We start from the raw sequence: 20,230 nt of genomic DNA on the forward strand, positions 1-20,230 counted from the left end.
TACCTGGATGTTCATTTCTACTTTAAGGATTTCCTTGAATATTTCATTTAATGAAATAGCTACCATCATTTCAACGCTATGAGTAACCCCGATTTCTATATTTTGTTTGTGCTATACCCATGATTGCATAAAGTTATGATATAGGGATTCCCTGACCGTTCATATACTTCAAACACAATTATATAAAACAAAACACCATTAGCATTAAGATGTATCAAACATTTATTTTTAGACATTCGAATTAAGGTATATATACGATTTATGGTTAAAATCGGCCTCGATTTACCCAAGTGAAATCGGCCCCAGTTAAAATCGGCCCTATGTTTACATGGAATATACATAAATGTTATAATAACCACTTTATTTGGGTTTCATTCATATATCAACCTCTGAACATATATATTTAAATTAATAAATTCCTTTCAGCATTTCCTTGTCTCAGTCGCGAGTTCCACAAGGGGAGGTAACCTGTACTAATGTAATCGGTTATCATTTTGTGTGTAAAAAGATAAAGTTTAATCTGAAACGCTGACATTATTTAATTAGATTGAATTATTCGAATGATTTTGTTTGATATGATTAATGAGGAAGTTAGCCGATACATGAGGTCCTATTTTGCTTTAATTAATAATCAAGTGTTCTAATATCAATACGTAGCCACAGGTCACATATAGAATTCTAAAACAGTTTTTCTATACAGCGAAATGTCTAAAAATACATCTGTCGTACAGGCGACAAAGGATAACATTAGATATTGAAGGGTATCACCAATGACGTAGGGTATATGTGTAGAGCGATACAGCATTGTTGCTTCAAATACTTGATAGTGTAAAATCTGTAGTGATGACTCAGGAAAAAGATCATAGCCTATCGCAATAAACGTAGTTCAAAAACATTTCCCTTCAATCGAAAAAGAGGGAAGTATAATATTTTTTTGGTGAATGATCCATATTATATTTGGTAATTTGCAGGTCTGCTTCATATGTTGCAGTTGTTTACCGGAAACAGTGATAGAAACACCGTAGTCAAGTCCAGTATCGACCCAAGTATCACTGCTGTTTATCTTCGTATCAATCCTAGGAGCTGGCATACAAATATTAATCTCCGTTTTGACGTTTCTGGGTGCTACAAGATGAGGAAAAAACGTAAGAGTCTTTTAAACACTTATTTTTCAATTTTGAAGTTATTATTTCATAATAATATTTAATCGTCGTTTAGTGTGTTTTCATAAGAAAGAGCCTTACAAGCAAAATTTCAAACAACGATGGAATGATATGAACCGAGGAAAAAATGCCCGTCTGGGAGAAACAAATTTTAACAATGAACACCAACTTATATATGACAGCTCAGCTGTTTCTACAAGACGCGTATTACACATTACTTCGATGTTGTATTGTTTATCAATTTGACAGTATTTTATTGATAAACAACAATATGCAGACCATTGAAAAAAGATAGAGAACATAAGAACAGGTGCTCCGAAAGTGTAATTAATCGACGATACCCGAAATGTTAAAATCCAAGAAATGTCACACCATCATAGCAAGAAATGAGGTAGCAAGAACGAACTGAGATACCGAGAATTTACATAGCGAGAGCTGAGATAGCAACAACTGAGATAGCGACAACAACAAAAAACAAGTCACACTTATAAACATAAATAAAAAGTTCAGCTTATATACATATAGAATATGATGGCAACCATACACCTATTACATAGTCTTCGTCAGCTATTTCAAATATTGGAAACTCCCACCAACAGGATTGAATATTAATGAAAGCATTATATCAGTTACCAACCTCTTTTATTCATTGTAACGATATTTCATAAAATGTAAATAAATAGCATACTTTATAAAAAAAAAATCGTCAAGGTGTAAGAACAAAAAACGAGACCAAGGTTTTGTATAAAGACAAAAAAGGCGTGTTATTCCCGCAGAGAATATCTTACCATTAACTATTTTCATGAAAAGTAATTTGTAAAATTATTTGTGTGTTTCAGGAATTCATTCTTCATTTTATAAAATCCCGATACCCTCCGCAGAGTCTGGTCCGTACCTTCTTTTTGAGTCCCAGGCAACTACCCTCCCAGCATGTAGCATATTGTGTCACGAGAGGGATGCCTGTTTTTCCTTCACGTTTGGTAGCAATACAAACAGTTGTCGAGGCTTTATATCAGTAGGAACTGGTCACAATGCAGTATTCTCTCCTAAGGCACTACTTTGTGGCCGAAGGTATTTGCCAAATGAATCATTTATATACAGGCTCTTGCATTCGTGTCCATGTCATATTGAATTTATTAAACGGGTTCAAAAATAGATATGACACTTGCCTTTGAATGTAAAATTATATTTATCACATATAATTCATGATTAAAAAAAAACCCACTTCAAACACAATTATGTGTTATCAGCTGACTCTATATACGTAAAACAAAAGTACTTCGATGATGGTATTTTCGTTTTGGGCAGTGCAAAGTACTTCCAGATTTTTATTTTTAATAATTTCCCAAGGTATTAACGAAAAGCAGCACAGTTAGGTTTTTAAATACGTGTGTAACGTCATATTTATGACATGGCCGTATAACATAGTAGAATTGGTGAGTTATGTGATGAAATATGTATTAAGTGGTTTATACTAAATGTCGACGGCGTATTGTCTTGATATTGGTTTTGCTATTTGCACTAATACTATAAACTAAATGTGATAATTAGGTCTAGCACTCACGTTGTGAACCTTTCTTTTCCAAAAACGGAGGAACTGCAGGTGGATTTCGACCAATCCCTTTCGAAACCAGTCTTTATAAAGTGAATGAACGTATCATGGACCAAGCTAATGCAACCTACCTCTGATATACATCTGGTATAGATGTGTTAAAATCGAAAACATATCTATTTTCAGTGCAGGACCACAGTCAATTATTCGTGTCCGGGATGTTTGTAGCAGGTCAGTGGAAGTACAGTGACGGAGATGAAGTGATCAACAGCGCCCTCTGGTCTCCAGGACAACCTGACTCCATTCAAGGTCACTGTGTCATGTTCACACAGACTGGTCACGCCCGTGTGGATTGTACAGAACAACTCTTCTCTATTTGTGAAAAAGTTTGATATCACGTGTATACAGTGAAACATGCCTTGACAACATTCTGTCTATATAAACCACCTGCCTATATTTGTCATATGAGTTTGCCCCTGATGGTTACACTCTTTTCTATTTGTGATAACAATTTGATGTCCTCCACTCACAGTAAACCTTATCTTAACGTAGACCTTTCTATGCTGACCAGCTGTCTATAAATATCAGAATAATGAACAAAATTCCTGTTTTTTTCTTTACTTTACCCGTTCTATAGAACGGTCACTATTACAAATTATCAAAAGAAGTTTTGATGGGCCTGTATAAGATAGGTTCCTCGTGGAATGCGCGAACTAATGAATATTTTCACCAGACCAATCTGAACGAAGTTCAACAATACTTCGCTTAAACTGTTACATTTAAGCAGTATGTGCTTAGTTTTAGGTAAAAGCAAATATTTTAAATCGTGTATTATTTAATAGGATATCTTACGAGAATCGACTTCATTATGCATCTGGGACTGTCCCTGCCGGTACCCTTACAATGTGTATAAGAACTATATTGTCTATAATAGTTTATGATGTCGCACCAATAAATGGACTGAAAGAACCATTTTTTGTTCATAGCAGATGTGGCCCTTTCACCACAACATTACAAGTCAGATCTCCACATGAAATGTTTGTGTTTATGATGTGACATCATTACATGTAATATCACGATAAGATTATCTGTCATAGGATACTTTTCAATCTTTAACGCATTGTTGAATTGTAGCACTCGTATATTAGTACAGTCATTATTTAACGCAATACCGTTTAGCGGGTTATTTTTGCGGGCTGATATTTTCGCGATTTTGGCTAACCATTGGAAAAATTAAATATACATAAAATATAATGTGGTGATCTAGACATTAGTATGCATTAAAAAGTGGGTTAGCTCAGAGACGCGACACGCGGCATATACAATGTCAAATAGTCAAATGGATAGGCTTTATGACAACATATTGAGCAACAAATGTATTTTGTTAAACAAATAATCAGCGCAACTATTTGATGTGTAATATTTTCTATCTTTCTGTATATGAATGGTCATAACGACGTGGCATTATTTATGACGACATTAAAGTTAGGAAGTTTATTATAGCAGCTATTTTTTACGATTGTCTTAATATTCTGCGGATCATGTTTGCACGATTGGGACATTTACTGCTATACGGAACTGCAAGCGCTGAGTTATCTACAAGATGTCTATTGGTTAAAAGTCGTTCAAAACTCCTACAGAACTGAAACTACTGCAAGCTCTACAGCGGCAATTCTTCTCATGTAAATGTCCTTTTGTTATCGAGACCAGGCACAGGTGTTTAGTCGGGAGTACAACGCGAATTATCAAAATGACCTCGTTAGAAAGTGGGAGGTTGACACGGCCGCCCCGAGCTAACATTTGCATATAAAATTGATGTAGCACCTTTATGTTAAAATGAAATAAACAGAAACTGCTTTTTAATTATCGTGAATTACTGTAAAATATCTTTCGTGGGTTTTTTGGTTACAGTATTTGATAATTGGTATATCTACGTTTGTATTTGTGTGTGGCGTGATTCCTGTAATTAAAGCTTTGACGAATAATTCCGGTGAATTTAATTCTCATGTATCATTGCTAAATTGTTTGTATTCGTTCATTTGCTAGGAATAAACTTAATTCCTTTTTAATTATAGAACAGGGATACACATAAATAATGTGATGATACTGCAAGTTTTCATTGGTTAGTAAAAAATATGTATACATCCGTTGCTAACTTTGCCTATCAACTCCAACTATTAGACATAGTATATTTTTTATTGATAATTGCTATATTGATAAATATGTCCAAATTACGGAAAGGGAAGAAGGCGACTGATATACAATAACTGATTAAAAATATTCTCGGAAGCTGTAGAACCTCTAAACAAGACAGACCTTTAAAAGCAGTAATGTAAATCGTAATTGACAATGACGAGACACACAATCTCGGACACCCCACTTTGCACTATCAGTGTTATCAGTGTTTAATGAACAGGCCATGTTATTTAGTGTTCCGTTGCAATCATGTATGATATATACCTACCTGATACAGTGTGATAGATATTCCAGCAAATCATCACAAATTCAACGAAACAACGTAACCTCCAACAAGGTGGACCCATCCTTTATCCTTTATGTAACAGTCCGCACCCTTTCTAACAAATTGCAAGTCCCTCTACGTCCCCCTTCGTCCCCTTACGTTCCTCTACGTCGCCCTTAGCAACGCTGTCTGTTTAAGTGATTGATCCGGTACACATTATGTTTTGCAAACTGAGCATTTATAAGAGAATACTTTGTTATACACTACTGTAACATTGTCAATGACTGGGATTAGATAATTCTTGTTTCGGAAGCAGTTTGTTTGAAACTTTGATTTTGGCGTTTATAAAAATCAATAAAGCCATTAAAAATACGAAATTCCTGAAAAAAAGCGGAAGGCAAAATTTTGATTGAGAATGTTATTTTTTGTAACATATCCATGAACTCCCTGAAGGAGTAATTTTACCTTGAATAATCATTGTTCAAAATCGAAAGATGATTGCAGGGCCACAGGCGGTACCCGACCATCAAGATGAGAGTTCATCAAAACAGATAGCTGACGTATCCCTTTGGACAGAGGCATTTTTGTCTTTACTGGTATATACACATCGGTATATCCCCATCATCTGCAACAATTCCGTCGTCTAAGAAAGGCACGTAACCCTGAAAGTTCCATATAGAAGGGCTGTACTTGCTTTACATGACCCCTCAACTGTTCAATTCCAGAGATAGGCAGTGTTTATACGAATAATAGTAATGTGGCACAAAAGTGTTTTCACTAAAATTATAAGGGGAAATGTGCCCGGGTAGCATGCACGTATGTTCACCGATGTCTACGTTGTAACAGTGGTCACCCTAACACGAAGTGCTTTCAGAACAAGGAGTACATGCATCAAACGGAAATTCTCCCTTCCATACAGAGCCAGAAACTTTCAAAACAAGCCATCAATAAAGCCAAAAACTAATGTCTGACAAACTATGGGCTATGGGAACGTCTCCAATTAAAATACCAGCACTGAGGAAATGGCTCACTAGTTATCCTAGGGCAGCAGTAGGAAAGGAATTAATGCGAGGTTTTTAAAGGGATTTAAGATTCATTATCAGGGACCAAGAGCTACAACATCTGCAAAAAAAAAAAAAAATACTGCTGAGACTCATGAAGTTGAGACAAGGGAAAAGATTATGAAAGAAGTTGAGCTAGATAGAATAGCAGGCCCTTTTATTGCCTTGCCAATCTCTACACTCCATATATCCCCTATGGGGTTGGTTCCCAAGAAAGATGGTAAATAGAGACTTATAACTAATTTGTCTTATCCAAGTGAAGGAAACATCAATAGCTTTATTGCTCCAAACGAGGCATTTTGTTCAATATTCATCATTTGACAAAGTTGTAAACATGATTTAAAAACTAGAAAAAGGGGCACTACTGAGGAAAATGGACATTAGATCTTCTTTCCGCTTGATTCCAATACATTCTTCAGATTTTAACTTGTTGGGCTTTCAGTTTAACGAAATTTGATATTGACAAGTGTTTACCTATGGGGTGCTCAATATCATTATAGTATATTTGAGAAATTTATTGAATGGGTCGTGATTGAAAAGTCTGGAGAGAAAACAGTACATCACTATCTAGATGACATTTTCTTTGTTGGAAAATGCGGAGGTGGGACTTGTGCAAAACTGGCGAGGACTTTTGGGGAGATTTGTGATGAGCTAGGCATTTTCAGAACGTCATCGCTGGAAATACCATACTGAGTAAGCAAAATGACGTTAGTGATTGTGTTGACATACAATATTTTTTAAACTGACACACCAAATTAACGTCAACACACTAAATCAATACATTGCCCAATTCATCTAGTGTTATTCCTAACACACAGTAAAGCAGGAACTTGCAGTAATATCAACCCCCGATACTCCATGGGTTATGCTCACTTACGCTCTCTGCACCCCTGAGATATGTCATAGCAACATTGAAGGCACGCCGGCTAGCTATTTGATTGGCCTTGGGTAAAAAGAAAACCTGACCAATCACTAGGCTGATACCTGTCTTTTTGAAGATTACAGAGGAGCGACACTTGGTTCAAAGTTCGTCAATTTGACTGTTACGCAAGGTGCTGCATACTGAGCCTTCGATTTTGCCTTTGACATATTCCAGGGGTGCAGAGCGAAAGTGATGCGGTAATATCTATATATGAAATAGAGTAAATGATAATAAAGATAAGAGTAAAACACATATAACAGATTATGTAAGCATAAAACCAAGTAAATCATCACCGTATTAAGAATAAACAAACATGAGGCAGTAAATCTAAAGAAAAGATAAATCAACTTAAACGTTTTATCAATACATCACACAGTAAAAAGCAAAAAGTAGGGAAAACGTACAGTATGCACGTATGTTCACCGATATTTACGCTGTAACACCCTAACACGAAGTGCTTTCAGAACAATGGGTCACAGGCATCAAACGAAAATTCGCCCTTTCGAAAAGAAAAAGCAGGGAAAACGTACAGCAAAACAACAAATTACAGCGCAAATCAGTATACTAAAGAGTTTAAAGATAGTCAACATAGTACAGAGAATTACAAAAAAAAAACAGAATAAGTCAACACGCTTTATAACCAACCATACCCCGTTTAGAAGCCACATTAGATGGAAAGGCAATGCATTAAGTGACCGAGTGCTACGAAGAGTAATACAATATAGTACAGGAGAGATTGACATCAAGTGAGAAATTAATCTTTCTAAGAATGTGATTCAGTTATATGTGATACACAGGCGTGGAATATTCATATCAGAAGGTTCCTCAGACGAATTAGTGGGCACCTTCTGTCCTTTCAATATATATAATGGTTTTTTTTTCTGTATTCACTTAATAAAACCTTACGTCTTTCCAAGTGCTTGCTTTTTACAAAATAATACTCCCCGGAGATGATTCGTTTGTAATACGGGATTTATAGTTTGGCCAGCCTTTCAAATAAACATATTGTATTGCAAATAGACAAATACATTATGATAATAGCAATACAATCAACAAATTATACAGATTTTAATTTGTTAACGCTTTTATGATCTACTGCTTGATATAAATTACAACATAATTTTCCATAACCGATTTAAAATAGTGTCTTCTTTCACTATTAAACATTGACATTTAATACTGAATTATTTGAACGGTGACATAAACGTCATCGATATTGCTGCTAGGTTAGACTCTGGAAGGATACAGATGTTTATAAAACATTGATATATCAATTTACAATAATCGTAATCGTTGATTTTTTTACATAAAGAGAACTATACTGTACACAATGAATATCTATCATGATTACTTGTGGTATCAACTAAGATATGTTTTCATTGACATGTTTGCAGTAATGTTAAGATCATAGACAAATCTTCTGTGTCCTTTGTTGATTACGTGACTATGGGAAACAATGCTCCGTCGGATCACGGTATTGAGTATAGGCGTAGTTTAGAGATATGTCACCTGGAATATGTTAATTTAACAGTACTTTTGACAAACTTGTAACGCAGGTTTATTTATTTTTAAATGTTTCTACACGTGCAAAATCAAGTAAAAAACGACATTTTTTTCCAGTGAAAAAATACCATCACCTATTCGTGTCCGGGATGTTTGTATCAGGTCAGTGGAGGTACAGTGACGGAGATGAAGTGATCAACAGCGCCCGCTGGTCTCTAGGACAACCTGACTCCAGTCAACGTAACTGTGTTATGTTGACACAGACTGGTCTTGCCAGTGTTGATTGAATGGAACGACACCTCTCTATTTGTGAACAAGTTTGAATCAGAATAAACATGAAGGTGATTTTTAGTACATAGGCGAGTATATTCATAATATACGGGTTTATCATACTGCATTGCAGTTATTAAAACGTATATATTTTCTCATTGTATACACTTTATAGCCAATTCCAGCAATTCCAGCAGACAATACCAACACGGAAGACTGATGAATAAGACTACAATTTAAGTTTATTCACTGCACCTCTGACAAAAGTATCAAGAACAAATAATATTCAGAAAGTATTTGATGTGACTCGTTTTTTTATATTCACTAGTTGGTACCGATGTATTAAAAGAGTTGTCTCCCCTGCGCCAATCGAAAATAATATGTGATCATCAAATACGGCCTGGAAATATTGGAAGTTGAAGAAGTTGATAAGAACAGACTTTATGACGGGGATTTATCAAGTTCGTAAACCTTATAGTCGTGGACATACTAACAAGGTATTAATGTATTACAAAACATGTTATATAATGAACAGTCATGAAATACAAAACATTTCGAAATTAAGATGTTTCTGGTTTAAATAATTTTGATGTTGAAACCTTTTTGCATGCGTACCAATGCGTGTACGACATTAATAACAGACAGTCAGGTATACATACATCTGAGGTTAATGATGTCGATTCATTCTTTTATTTTGTTTTCGTGACCTAGTCGTTAAATATATATAAGAAGGGTGTAGATTTAGCCCCCTCTCCCATTAGGTCAGTATCGGGTATTATATATGACTCAGCTCGTGACCATCTCCTGGGTTAAACTGACAACCTCATTAATCAAAATGACCACTTCCACTGACCAGGTCAGTTTTCATTGATCATACCTTTTACTTAAACTAATTACACTGATAACACCTCTATTGGCCACATAGATATTCTCCAGTGACCGACCTAATTCTTAAATTCTGTGTCAACTTTCATTTTATAATGTCAATACCAGACCTCTATACCATGGATACTTTATTCTCTTACCCTGGACAGATGTATTCACACTTTTTCCGGTGTCATATATGTTGTTTGTTTTGCATATTAGACCTCATTTCCGGCGGTGCTGGAAAATTCGACCCGACCCACGGGTCGGGATCGCTTACACACACAGACTGGTGGAGAATATATAGCGACCTTTCGGAGTCACGCTATGCTCGTAACGTTATTTTATGACGTTTTGGGGCAAGTCAGAGTCATTGATGTCATTACCAATTGCCCTCAAGGCTTCATATGCAAATGAGAATTGTGCGGACAGTTTACAACTTTACCAGAAATGGATAAGGTAGTTCAAACGCTATAAAATATGGAGCAGGGGGCCAAGTTTAAATTATCCTTTCTCTTACCATAGAGAGGTGTACACACACGTTTACCGGTGCGAGATTAATAGAATCTCGCAACCCCTTTGGGATGAGATATGGGAGTTTCAACCTTGCCAACGTTTGCCAACCTCAATTTTTTTCCCGATGGTTGAGATTCCCCTATCTCACCCTCAAGGGAGTGAATGATTGCCCTGTTCACCCTTTGTTTATCATATACATACTGTAATCTTAACGTCACAGGATAAATTCAGGATTTACGTGACGTTGATTGATTGTTGATGTGACGTCACTGCATTGTTGACGTGACGTCATATCGTTGTTATGGATACCCCTATTCATAACAATGGTATGACATCACGTCAACAATGCATAGAAAGCAACGAGACGTAAAAATAAAAGATGAACGCGAGATCAATGAAAAGAAAAAGAATCATGTGCTCTAGAATGATATTCTGTTTTTATTCCAACCTTGAGTGTAAATCATTATACATATATACTATCTCCTGATAATTAACATATATGTCCACCGCTAACGAAAACTAACTATTACAGTAAATGTCAATATACTGAACAATGAAGACTTTAATTGAGGGTAGAGTCACATGGTCTAATATACACAAATGTTTGTTTAGTCTGATGACACGTGCACTTATTATCCTTGATCCTGGTAATTTATCGTGAAAGTTTCTTCTGGTAGATTCCCTGATTTACATTAGTACTCATCTGTTTGTCTCTGTAGTAAATGTTGCAACCGTTCTATTCTCTCCATGGAAGGATTTTCAAATTGCATCTGTCTTTGACCACCAAGAGAGTCCGTGTATTCCCTTAGCGCTCTTCGCGTGTCCCCAACCATTTCATAGCATATCCCTAGGAGACTGTTGACTATCCAGTGTGTTCCACCTCCCTGTTCCTCATCGTATTTCACGGCCCGAAGGTGCGTCAATGATGTATTACGTCTTCTGGTATCGCCGAGCTCATGATAACACAGGAATGTTAGGAACACAGCATACGGGAGTGGAGGGAGGACGATTCCCCAAGGGACTTTTTGCAACTCGTGGTGTAAATGGGATGGACAGAACGCTAGTCCACTTAGATCAAGCCTGCTGGATGCTACACATACCTCCTGCAATTTGTGCAGTAGGGTATAACCACGCCCACAATAGAGATCTTCATACCTGTCCTTGTTTTTGAAAGTTGCACCTTCACCACAATACACTTTGAAGGAAGATATCATCTGTCCGCACATCTTCAGTGTTTTCTTGTAATTTCCAGTCTGGTAGTAAAATGTTGCCAACTTAAGAAGACCTGGACTGGTAAACACTGATGAAAGCGGTTTCATCAAGTTTTTGCATTTTCTAAGATGTTTGTACTTTTCTTTATTTCCTTTCGCAGCAACATGTTTCTCGAAGGTATCTACTCCTATACAAGCTAGTGCAGTTACTGTATGGATGTAAGCTATGAATTCATCAATGTCTGACTTTGATTTTGACAGGAGTTCTATTGACACAGGTAGTAAATCAGATTTAGGGATATTTTCAAACGTGTCATGGAAGATTGTAATGTCACGTTTACTTTCGCACTGTTTTGGCGTAGGTAGCACATAATCCAAGTGTCTATTTCTCACCCTATTAAGAAGTGTTCCTATAGACGGTTGTATAAATGTTCCAACTGAAAGACATTCCCATTTCATGTCATGGAGCTCAATGAGAAAACGAAGTAGTTTTTGTTGATTTTCATCACAAACTTTGCCATGGAACATATTGTTGCTGCTAATGAAGTAATTTGGGCAATGCCCTGCCTTCACCCACGCTATCAAAAACTTAAAGCAAAGCATGAAACAGAAAAATGTATTTTTTTCTTGCCATAATGAAACAGGTGTGCCCTCCACTGCATAGAATATTACGGTCTTTATAATATAGGAAGTTAAAATATCATTCTCACCCATTATCCGCTTAAGTCTGTCGGCCATCTGTTTTAGGAAGTACTTTAGAAGTCCATATATAAGAAATTGTGTATGAGTGAGAGAATACATGAGTGGCCTTTCTGCTGTTGTAAATGAAATTCGCCATTGAAGGAAAGGGTCAACAGATGTTTTGTCCCCTACGGGGACAAGATAACAACCATGTTTTACTATCTTATCTCTCAAACCTTCATCTGGCCATTCATACAGGCGAGGTCGACGCACCCACTCATTAGCTTCTCGTGGCCAACATATACACTGTAAAGAACACATGTAATCAAAATCACGTCCAAAGAGAGTATGGTCCGCCTTTAAAGTCACAACGCGGTCATGCTTTCCCATGGGACTAAAGGAGACAAGTTTATCTTTAAAATGCTGTGCGAACATTTCACTTGATATGAAATGTGTATCTCTAACTGGTTTAATGCAATGATTGAATACTACATTGTGCGTCTGTCCCAGTTTCACTAGTTCAAGAGTTACATACCCAGGTCGGCTGTCAGCCTCTCTCATCATAAAAACTGTTTTATCTGTGTTGTTTGGGGGCATTCTGGTGTCCTGATCAGGGCAAATCACAAGTACATCGCTGATTACTAACATCGTATCCCTGTCCGAGCCTTCCATCATGATTCCCTCAGCCGCGCTCCCTGTGTTAATTTTTGTTATCCCCCCACAGTTTTGCATCTTTTCAGCCACTAGGGTCAGCTTCCTAATGGTTTCCACCGTCTCCCGGCTACCTATATATCTGTCCAGGATATGATGTAGAATCCAAGACTCCTTCTGATCTGCCATGTTCTAACCTGTAACAATATAACGATATTACTGTTTTTGATGGGATTATCTATATAATTCAACACCGACTACTATTTGATTAACGTTAGATACAGAACTCATCATCAGAATTATTCTGTTACCAAACTAACGGTTTTTATAATACTGAGCATAATTAAATACTTAACAGACAAACATTAACAAAAAACACAAACTTAACCTTCCATATTTATTTAATCTTACTTAGACGATAAAATATCACCAAACTCGGTTTTGTATGTTGAATTGAAATTAAAGTTATCCAAAAAAACTATAGTTTGTCATTTGTCCACAAATGTTTAATGGGATATTTGGGTCTTTTTGACCTTTATACTGATGTTGTGTATTTAAACAAACGTAATAACTTGTTTTCTTACTTATTTTTAGCTCTTAAACCTGCGACGTTTAAAGAACTGAAGTTATGTTTTTTTTATTTGCGCAAATCTGATAGCGCTGTTGGAAGCTTACCCGATGAATTTAAATGACTAAGTCAATTGGTCATTGGCAGGTTATAAAGGGACTATAATGGCAAAATCATTATTAAAAATAAAATTAAAAGTACCACTTAAAATATGTCACAAAACTTACACTTTCGCTTGATTACACTAATTAAATTGTTTGCTAGTTTATTTAACTATTGCAGAAAATAATCAGCTTTTTAATTCGACCTCCCATTACTAAACTAACGCTTATATTAAGTATAGCTCTGCGCATGCGTGTTTCCGAAAAATAAAATTAACATGGCGAAACTATGCAAAGCGAGCTGGAGTCTTTCTTGACGGAGATTGCAAAGTAGCCTTACATGGAGATAAAAAATAAATTATGCAACAGACACATCTAGAAGCCGACATAATAAAGTTTGATTCTGACTTTTCATAGCCGTTGCTTGGTATTGACAGGTAAGTGGATCACGTAGCCTAGCACGTATAGTTCTTAGCTTTAGTAGGGGATATATCATATGTATGTTAAGTTTGACACCTGGCACGTGTCTCTTTGTGGACTTATATTATTGACATCTTCACTTACCAATGATAATGTTTCATATAACTCTAATTGTTCAATATATTTATATATATAGATAAATTTACATTTGCGCTGCAACCCACAATGAACATTACCAGCAGAATTGCATTTCATTTGAGTATGAAAACACTCTCGTGAGATGACACGTGGTTTACAAATGACGTATAGCATAACCTTGTGCAATGAGAGTATTGTCGCTTCGCTTCGGACAGCATTGATAATGTCCCCGCGTCAAAAGCTCAAATGACCACGGTTAATTATTGGCGCCATTTTTATTTAGATAGGGCTGTTCCGCCAATCATGTTTAAAGGACAATGCATATACAATACGTAGTGAATAAATTTATAATTTAGCATCAAATAGATTAAATTAAACGATTGTCCTATAGTTATAATGTAAATATATGGATTGAACGGCGTTTATTTTTAATTTTCATGCCGGTATGAAATATAAAAAAATCGTCGTTCAATCCCTATATGGATTTTGGTCGATTGTTGCTGTTCAGAAATAAAAGATACAAATGTTTTTAAGTGAAATATCATTTAGATACAGACCCTTGTTGTGAGTTTAAACACGAGTGTGTTTACCCTACTTGATATTACCAGAGAAGCATTTTCGATAATGACATATCCCAAACCAACAGCCAAGTAGGTGTATTAATATATTTATGCTATTTAAGGAATAACCAGGATTAATTTTGGGTTATACCGTATATACCGAAATAACTGTGTGAGCTTTGCTAAGCGGTTTATGCACAAAAGTTCATTCAGGTGTTTTTATTAAACTCTCGACGAAATCTCGTTTTGATTTGATGACGCATAAACATTCCTAGGGCATTACATGTTATTCTAAAAATAACCTGATAACTTGTTAATAAAAACAAAAATAAATAAAAACTTATTGATCGTTTTTCTGGGGACGTAGTTGTAGTGTTATAATGGGGAAAAACGAGTTAATATTTGAAATACTTTTTATGAACACGGTTAAGAAATTTTACCAATATAACAATACGGCTTAGGGCATTTCTTGGTAAAAATGGATGTTATATATGTAACACCATGGAGACAGTACGGCATAGACAAATCTATGAGACGATATATGTTTGACACGAAAAATCCCTCAACGAAATGAATTCGTATTGAATACATTGAGGGATTATTAACCGTTTGTAGGGGCGGAAAAGGTGAAAATGGATTGCCTATCCCCCAACTGTACTTTTACATGTTTGAATTGATTTTTTTTACAGAAAAGATAAATTTACACTTACAATTCTGAATAAACAAAATTAAGTAGATTTTGTTCATGAATTCAATAGTCTTCTCATATCTTTTACCGTATGTTGTGTTGGTAAAATATTTTAACGTATGTTGTGGTGATGATTTTTTTTACCGTATGTTGTGGTGATGAAATCTTTTACCGTATGTTGTGGCGATGATATCTTTTACTGTATGTTGTGTTGATGACATTTTTACCGTATGTTGTGGTGATGATATTTTCTGCCGTATGTTGTGATGATGAAATATTTTACCGTAAGTTGTGGTGATGAAACATTATACAGTATGTTGTGGTGATGAAATGTTTTACCTATGTTGCGGTGATGAAAGTTTCTACGGTAAGGTGTGGTGATGAAATGTTTTACAGTATGTTGGGGTGATGAAATGCTTTATCGTGTGTTGTGATGAAATATTTTACAATAAGTTGTTTTGATGAAATATTTTACCGTATGTTGTGCTGATGAAATCTTCTACCATATTTTGTGGTGATGAAAGCTTTTATCATAAGTTGTGATGAACAAATGACCATATTTTGTTGCGATGATGGAATCCTCTACAGTGCATTAGGGTGATGAAATCTAGATCAAATAATGCCTTTTGCATGACAGTTGTATACTATGTGTTGACTGTATTAACGAAGGGAGGTTCCTTTTCTTACTTACAGATATTGGGACTTTTAACCAATTTTTATACAAACCATCCTTTGGCAAAGAGAACTAAGTTTTGTAAAAGCAAATGATTCCCTCTAAGAGCCAGAGAAGCGAAACCAAATAGGAGAAACATAGCAAACAATAAAAAATCATCTCCTTCCCTGCATATGATAAGATTTAACTACAGTTTGATTGGAGCACTGTTTGGCAAAGGGGACCTTTCGACTCAAGTTTACCATTTATGATAAAAAGTTGAAGAAATGTGTTATGTGTGTCTTTTCTTTGGAAGACACAGCCCTTGGCTTTCGGCCTATCCCAAACGAAACCACTCTTTACAAAGTGAACGAACGTAACCTTAACCAAGATAATGCCACAATGCTCTGCATCGAATATCAATCACGGCTGAACGGAATTGATTTGGAGTAAAAAATGTTGCCGTTTCAGAACGTCTAGCATAATAAGTAAACAAAATGACGTTAGTGAATGTGTTGATATATTAATTTATTAAACTGACACACTAAATTCACGTCAACACAGTAAATCAATACATTGCCCAATTCATCTAGCAGAGTTAAGCAGGAACTTACAGTAATATCAACCCCGATACTCCATTCGTTACGCTCAATTACGCTATCTGCACCCCTGGGATATGTCATAGCAACATTGAAGGCACGCCGGCTAGCTATTTGATTGGCCTTAGGTAAAGGAAATCTGACCAATCACTAGGCTGATACCTGTCTTTTTGAAGATTACAGAGGAGCGACACTCGGTTCAAAGTTCGTCAACTTGACTGTTACGCGACAGCGAGATTCTTACCGCAAGGTGCTGCATACTGAGCCTTCGATTTCTCCTTGACATATTCCAGGGATATAGAGCGCAAGTGATGCGGTAATATATATATATATATATATATGCAATAGAGTAAACGAACATAAAGACAGAGTAAAACACATATAACAGATTATATTAGCGTAAAACCAAGTAAATCATCACTGTATTAAGAATAAACAAACATGAGGCAGTACATCCAAAGAATGGATAGATCTACTTACACGTTTATCAATACATCAAAAACGAAAAGGCGAAAAACAAATTACAGCGTAAATCTGTATACTAAAGAGTTTTAGTATATTCAACATATTACAGAGAATTACAATAAATACAGAATGAATCAACACGCTTTCTAAACAATCATACCCCTTTTAGAAGCCACATTAGATGGAAAGGCAATGTATTAAGTGACCGAGTGCTACGAAGAGTAATACAATATAGTACACGAGAGATTGACATCAAGTGAGAAATTAATCTTTCTAAGAATGTGATTCAATTATATGTGATACACAGGCGTGGAATATTCATATCAGAAGGTTCCTCAGACAAAGAAGTGGGCACCTTCTGTCCTTTCAATATATATCATGTTTTTTTCTGTATTCACTTAATAAAACCTTACGTCTTTCCAAGTGCTTGCTTTTTACAAAATAATACTCCCCGGAGATGATTCGTTTGTAATACGTGACTTATAATTTGGCCAGCCTTTCAAATAAACATATTTTATTGCAAATAGACAAATACATTATGATAATAGCAATACAATCAACAAATTATAAAGTTTTTAATTTGTTAACACTTTTATGATCTACTGCTTGATATGAATTACAACATAATTTTCCATTACCGATTTAAAAAAGTGTCTTCTTTCACTATTAAACATTGACATTTAATACTGAATTATTTGAACGGTGACATAAACGTCATCGATATTGCTGCTAGGTTAGACTCTGGAAGGATACAGATGTTTATAAAACATTGATATATCAATTTACAATAATCGTAATCGGTGTTTTTTTTACATAATGAGAACTATACTGTACACAATGAATATCTACCATGATTACTTGTGGTATCAACTAAGATATGTTTTCATTGACATGTTAGCAGTAACGTTGAGATCATAGACAAATCTACTGTGTCATCTGTTGGTTACTTGACTGTGGGAATCAGTGCTCCGTTGGTTGACGGTATTAAGTATAGGTGTTGTTGAGAGATATGTCACCTGGAATATGTTAATTTAACAGTACTTTTGACAAACAATGTAACGCAGATTATTTTTAAAGAACATTACTTCACTTTCTCATCTAAAACATTATGACTTATTTATCGTTAATGTTTATACATGTATATGGAAAATTAAGTAAATACGACAATTTGTTTTATTAGGTTTAAGACCACATTCCCCTATTTGTGTCCGGGATGAATGTATTGGGTCCATGTAAGTTCAGTGACGGAGATGAAGTGATCAACAGCGCCCTCTGGTCTCCAGGACAACCTGACTCCAATCAAGGTCACTGTGTCATTGTACAGAACAACTCTTCTCTATTTGTGAACAAGGTTGAAGCAGTATATAGATTATAATGACTTTTGGTACATATGCGAGTATATTAATCCTATAAGGGTTACTGGTGATCATACTATCCGTTGAAACTTCTTCAGTAGTTCTAAAGAAGATCAGGCAACAAAAGCGTTTTAAAAAAGTATGTCTGCAGGTAAGAACTACATGGAGTATATAAAGAGGTATATGCCCTTGGTCCCGGGCTGATGTTTTGTTGGGCATCTTTATTTAAAACATTTCGACATATTGAAGAATACCTTAAATAGGTAGCCCTGATAGCATTTGGCACTAATTATAAGCAACGGGCCAACTACATACACCTCCCTCTAAAAAAAAAGCCATATCATTTTTCAAGTAAATTTATGTATAGATAAGACAAAAAATGTAAATAAAAGGGACGTGCACGTACACTGGCATAATATAAACTGTTGATCGACGTTTAACCATACAAAACATTTAACCAAACCAATTTATGCATAATAACTCACAAAAGGGACATAACTCTGACTCAAATAAGCGAAATACAAATAAGAAATGGCAAGCTTACAGCTACATGGGCTACTGATGATATCTACAAACTGTATTATATGTTGTTTGGATGAGGTTTTGAAGAAACAGTAAAACTCCCACAAAAAATAGACATATTTGTCATAAGTGCAAAGCTTTAGAGCATGTTGAAATAATTAGTAAAGGTGGATTTGGTTGACAATAAACGAACTGGTGTAAAGGGGGATTACTCTGAGATTGTATCACAGACAAATAAACGTAAGGACGGAAGGACAGTCCCGATCAATAAGACCCCGCCTCTGTATACAATGGTCATTTGTGTGAATCTGGCAGTAAATACATTTCTTTTTCTCATTGTATTAAGCGATTCCAGCAATTCCAGCAGACACTCCCAGCAAGGAAGACCGTTAAATAAATATAACCTGCTTCCATTTCGAATCACAGATCTATTAAACTTCAAAAAGACGACAATTTAGGTATATTCACTGCACCTCTGACAAACGTACCAAATATATATATATATTCAGATAGTCTTTGATGTAACTCGCTTATTATATTCACAAGATGGTATCGATGTATTTTAAGAGTTGTCTCCCCTGCGCCAATGGAAAGAATAAGAGAGGTCATCATCAAATACGGCGTGGAATTATTAATAATTGCAGAAGTACCGATGTATTAAAAGAGTTGTCTCCCCTGCGCCAATCGAAAATAATATGTGATCATCAAATACGGCCTGGAAATATTGGAAGTTGAAGAAGTTGATAAGAAAAGACTTTATGACGGGATTTACCAAGTTTGTAAACCTTATAGTCGTGGAGGTACTAACAAAGTATTAATGTATTCTAAAACACGTAATAATAATGGTAAACAGGTATTAAACAATTACACAATACAAAACATTTCAAAAATAAGATGTTTCTGGTGTAAATAATTTTGATGTGGAAACCGTTTTGCATGCGTATCCATTCTTATACGACATTAATAACAAGACAACAGACAGTCAGGTATACATGCCTCTGAGATTAATTATGTTGATTAAATCTTCTACTTTGTTTTCGAGACCTAATCGTTAAAACATATAGTTTCCATTGATCATACCTTTTATTTAAACTAATTACATTGATTACACTACTATTGACCATTTTAATATTCTCAAGTGACCGACATAATCTTTGAATTCCTTGTCAACCTGCATTTTATAATGCCATTTCCTAGACCTCTATATCATGGACACTTTATTATCTTACCCTTGACAGAGGTGTTCACACTTTTACTAAAATTCTATCCAACCTTCGGGTCTGGATCGCTTACACGCTCGGACTAGA

This window comes from Mizuhopecten yessoensis, unplaced genomic scaffold (assembly GCF_002113885.1).
Source record: "Mizuhopecten yessoensis strain PY_sf001 unplaced genomic scaffold, ASM211388v2 scaffold419, whole genome shotgun sequence".
Classification (NCBI taxonomy): domain Eukaryota; kingdom Metazoa; phylum Mollusca; class Bivalvia; order Pectinida; family Pectinidae; genus Mizuhopecten; species Mizuhopecten yessoensis.